Here is a 5,566-nt window from a genome sequence, read left to right on the forward strand (position 1 = left end):
GAAAGGGGAGAGCTCCAAGTCATCCCAACTGCCCCCAGCGTTAATGCTTCCAGGGCTGTCTTCATGTGTACTGGGAAGGGCAGTCACCATTCCTCTTAGGCAAAGTGCAGACTGTGGCTAATTTTCAAGTTTCGTAAGTATTCATCCCTCCCAGCCCCCAAATGCCAGTATGGGAATACACACATCACCAAGACCATTTCGCCCTGTGGCAGGCAGATCACCCCCGCCTTGGAAAAGCCGCTGTCGGCCCGGTGACTGCATTCTATTTCACATCTCTGGCATGTGGGGCCAGAAACTAAACAGCATCCACAGGGCAGGACTATTTCTAGACAGCAGCTCTGTTATAAAATAGGGCGCCTCTCTCGAAGCCAGGCTCTGGATCCCGTCAAAACGACGTGTGTCTTTCCTTTCCTTCCTCAAGAAGGTGAAATACAAGCCTGGAATAACACTGTCTCCCTGTTCTCCCCTGGACACAAGTCAAAACTCGAATCTGATAAATCTGAAATCAATGCTCATTTTCTAATTGGACTTCATGGGGCTGGACACGGTGCCAGAGCCGGTGGCATTTCACGTCGTATGTTATTGTTGGTGCCGACAGAAGAAACGGATCTTTCAGGAGATTCAAGAAGAAATTAATATTTCCGTGATTCCAAGGAACTTAATGCTCACCTATTTTACTTGTTACAAAGGGAGACTATGTCCAGCCCTCAGGGTTTTGCAGTGACCACAAAGGCAGACTATGGGGTTCCCTTTCACCCCTCTACGTTTGTTTGCACACCAAGGACCCTCTCTTTGTTCTCAACCTTAAAAACTTTGAAGACTCTGTTTCAAACCGCACACTTCTGAGAACCTTCCCAGCCCTTCTCATGAGTTAGTCGCTGCTGCTTCTCGGAGATGAAGGGTCTGATGTGTCTCAGCACCTCCCAGCCCATGTATCAATCTCACTTGGTTCCTCTGACACTCCCAAGAGCAGCCCAAGGGCAGAAAGAATACCCTGTTCTTCTATTCTTCCTGCGGTCCCAAAGCAAGCGCAGCACCAGCACCCAGGAGGTGCCCCTGGAATACTGGTGAATGAATACATAATTATTACTTTTTTGATTTTTTGAGACAGAGTTCCACTCTTGTCACCCAGCCTGGAGTGCAATGGCATGATCTCGGCTCACTGCAACCTCTGCCTCATGGGTTCAAGCGATTCTCCTGCCTCAGCCTTTCGAGTAGCTGGGATTACAGGCGTGCACCACCACGCCCAGCTAAGTTTTGTATTTTTAGTAGAGACAGGATTTCACCCTGTTGGCCAGGCTGGTCTCGAGCTCCTGACCTCAGATGATCCTCCCCCACCTCAGCCTCTCAAAGTGCTGGGATTCCAGGCATGAGCCACCGCGCCTGGCTTACTTTTCTTATTAGTGAAAAGCAGTGATTCTCAACTGGCAGATCTGGCACTCCCCTTCCAGGGACACTTGCTCATGGCTGGAGACATTCTTTATTGTCACAATTGGAGAGAAAAATGCCAGTGACATGTAGTAAATAGAGGCAGGGCAGTAATATGATGTTCATAGGCCCTGCACATCACATCATGGCTTTTCTTTTTTTTTTCTTTGAGACAGGGTCTTGCTCTAGTGCCCAGGGTGGAGGGCAGTGGCACCATCTTGGCTCACTGCAGCCTCTGCCTCCTAAACTCAAGTGATCTTCCCACCTCAGCCTCCCAAGTAGCTAGGACTACAGGCACACACCACCATGCCCAGCCAATTTTTTTTATTTTTAGTAGAGACAGGATCTTGCTATGTTTCCCTGGCTGGTCTCGAACTCCTGAGCTCAAGCAATCCACCTGCCTTGGCCTCCCAAAGTGCTAGGGTTACAGGCATGAGCCATGTGCTCAGCTCATTTTGGCCTTTGGGAGTCCCTTTTTCCATAAAACACACACACACATATTAAAATTATATTTTAAAATTGATTTTATATGAAGATGAATATCATTCAGGACACATTCATTATCAAATATTTTTAATTATTACATTCGCTTTTTCCTTCTGATTTTAAAATTAAAATTAAAACATTTTTGAGGGCCCTAAAAGTATCAGGAAACTTAGACACTGGTTCTTCTTTGATTAATAAGCAAGCTGGCCTTGGGTGGAGGCCAAGGATGCTGCTAAGTATCCTACCAAGAGTAGGACAATCACACAACAAAAAATTGTTATCCAGCCCCAAATGTCAGTAGTTCCAAGGTTGAGAAACCCTGTTAGAAAGGAAAACTCCAAGGCTGGGTACAGTGGCTTATGCCTGTAATCCCAGCACTTTGGGATGTCGAGGCCGGCAGATCACCTGAGGTCAGGAGTTCAATACCACTCTGACCAACATGGTAAAACCCCGTCTCTACTAAAAATTAAAAAATTAGCTGGGCGTGGTGGTGAGCACCTCTAGTCCCAGCTACTCAGGAGGCTGAGGCAGAAGAATCGCTTGAACCTGGGAGGTGGAGGTTGCAGTGAGCCGAGATAGTGCCATTGCACTCCAGCCTGGGCGACAGAGTGAGACTCCATCTCAAAAAAAAAAAAGAAAGGAAAACTCCATAATGTAAAAGCCTGGAAATTTAATGCCTGTGCTCCTGCAGTAACCGAAATGCAAATCTAGAAGGCCGTAGCTTTTGGTAGTTAGCAAGGCTTTAGGGTAGGGAAGAAGTCATTGAACACAGCACATACTTTCATGACAGCATTCATTAAAAAAATCCAAGTGTTTTTTTATTTTTCTCCAAATGGTGGATAGAGCACGGAAAACATATTTTGTTCATATTCAGCTATGCAGGCAACGGCAACACTTCATTATTCAGGCAAACTGGGGAAATCCCATGATGTCTCCTGCCCTGTGGCCAGCTTCTCATGATCAGGAAACAGCTCGCTCCGCTGCAAAGTGGCTCAGAGGCACTGACACTGCACCTTTCACCTGCCTTCTAAGGTGCCCGAGACAATACTGCCAGTAACACAGAGTTTTTGATTTGGGGTCTGTATTACGATTCTCCAGAGAAACAGAACCAACAAGGGGTGTGTGTGTCTGTGTGTGTGTGTGTGTGTGTGCGTGTGTGTGTGTGTGTATATTAGAGAGATTGAGATATTTATTTATTTATTTAGTTTGAGACAGAGTCTCACTCTGTCTCCCAGGCTGGAGTGCAATGGCACGATCTAAGCTCACTGCAACCTCCGCCTCCCGGGTTCAAGCAATTCCCCTGCCTCAGCCTCCCGAGTAGCTGGGATTACAGGCGCCCGCCACCACTCCCAGCTAATTTTTGTATTTTTAGTAGAGACGGGGTTTTGCCATGTTGGCCAGGCTGGTCTCGAATTCCTGACCTCGGCCTCCCAAAGTGCTGGGATTACAGGCATGAGTCATCACACCCGGTCGAGAGACTTATTTTAAGATATTGGTTAACACAGGGATCCCAAGCCACAGACCAGTACCAGTCCATGGCCTATAGGAATTGGGCTGCACAGCAGAAGGTGAGCAGCAGGCAAGAAAGTGAAGCTGAGCCCCACCTCTCAGATCAGCGGCAGCATTAGATTCTCATAGGAGCACAAACCCAACTGTGAACTGCACATGTGATGGATCTAGGTTTCGTGCTCCTTATGAGAGTGTAATGCCTGATGATCTGTCACTGTCTCCCATCACCCCCAGATGGAACCATCTAGTTGCAGGAAAACAAGCTCAGGGCTCCCACTGATTCTACATTATGGTGAGTTGTGTAATCATTTCTTTATATATATTGTAATACATGATATATAATATATGTTACATATCATGTATTATAACATATATCATATTACATATTTATGTTATACATGATATACATAACATATCACATATTATAATATATAATATATATTGTAATATATTACATTGCACCAATAATAGAAATAAAATGCACAATAAATGCAATGTGCTTGAATCATCCCAAAACCATCCCCTCACTCCCATCCGTGGAAAAATTGTCTTCTGTGAAACCGGTCCCTGGTACCAAAAAGGTTGGGGACCCCTGGGCTAACACAACAGCGGATGTTTCATGAGTCCAAAGTCTGAGATGGGAGGCTGGCAGGCTGGAGACCCAGGGAAGAGCTGATTGTGCAGTTCAAGTCCAAGGCCATTTGCTGGCAGAATTCCTTCTTGCTCAGGGCAGGTCAGCCTTTTGTTGGTATTCAAGCCTTCACCTGATTGGATGAGGCCCACCCACATTATGGAATATCATCTGCTTTACTGAAAGTCCATCCATTTAAATGTTAATCTCATCCCTCAAAACACATCTTCACAGAAACACTCAGAATAAAGTTTGATCAAATTTCTGGATGCCAACACCCAGCCAAGTTGAAAACGTAAAATTAACCATCAAAAGATCTAAAAAATTGTTTTTTTGTTTTTTTGTTTTTTTTTTTTTGAGGCGGAGTCTCGCTCTGTCGCCCAGGCTGGAGTGCAGTGGCATGATCTCGGCTCACTGCAAGCTCCGCCTCCCAGGTTCACGCCATTCGCCTGCCTCAGCCTCCCGAGTAGCTGGGACTACAGGCGCCCGCCACCACGCCCGGCTAATTTTTTGTATTTTTAGTAGAGACGGGGTTTCACCGTGTTAGCCAGGATGGTCTCGATCTCCTGACCTCGTGATCCGCCCGCCTCGGCCTCCCAAAGTGCTGGGATTACAGGCGTGAGCCACCGCGCCCGGCCTAAAAAATTGTTTTTATTCTCAGGTGTTTTTCTGTTTCTCTCTCTGAAAGATCAGTGAGCAACTACACTGGAAGGGGAAATACACAAGGTTTCACACCCACAGGAGGCAGTTAGCATCCATGGAGTACCTGGCATGCAACAGACACTTTACCAACACAGTCTCATGTCACTTTCACTTGGGCCTTAGGAGGCGGATATTGACATCCTCAACTTAGGCCAAGGACTCTGAGCCACATGGTTGTGTGACTTGCCAAGGGTCCCACAGCTGGTTGTTGGCAGAGCAAGGACTCAAATTCAGGTGTCTCTTGAACCCAAAGCCATGTTCTGTTGACCCCCAGCAGCAGTTACACTGGAGACACCAGGGGAAGGACAGAGATAGCCCAGATAGTAGGAAGAACAGAGTCATGAACTACCCATAAACCCTGGGCAACAGCTTCTACTGCTCTATCACTGCAAACACATCCCCCCCACCCCCCACCACACACACACTTGGAATACTTAGATTATGCACACAAGTTGCCTAATAGTATATGCATATTTAGTGCATATTGGAAAGATGGTTGTCATTATTACAATAATTATAAATAGTGTATATGTGGTAGTAAGATTGTCATATATCAAAGGCAACAGAAGGGGGCATTAAAAGGTAGGAGGAGGCAACTTAAAATTAATGAGATTAGGCCGGGCTAGGTGGCTCACACCTGTATTCCCTAGCACTTTGGGAGGCTGAGGCAGGCAGATCACCTGAGGTCAGGAGTTCGAGACCAGCCTGACCAACATGGAGAAACCCCGTCTCTACTAAAAATACAAAATTAGCCAGGCATGGTGGTACATTCCTGTCATGCCAGCTACTTGGGAGGCTGATACAGGAGAA

Source organism: Pan paniscus, chromosome 15 (genome assembly GCF_029289425.2).
Source record: "Pan paniscus chromosome 15, NHGRI_mPanPan1-v2.0_pri, whole genome shotgun sequence".
In the NCBI taxonomy this organism is placed as follows: Eukaryota; Metazoa; Chordata; class Mammalia; order Primates; family Hominidae; genus Pan; species Pan paniscus.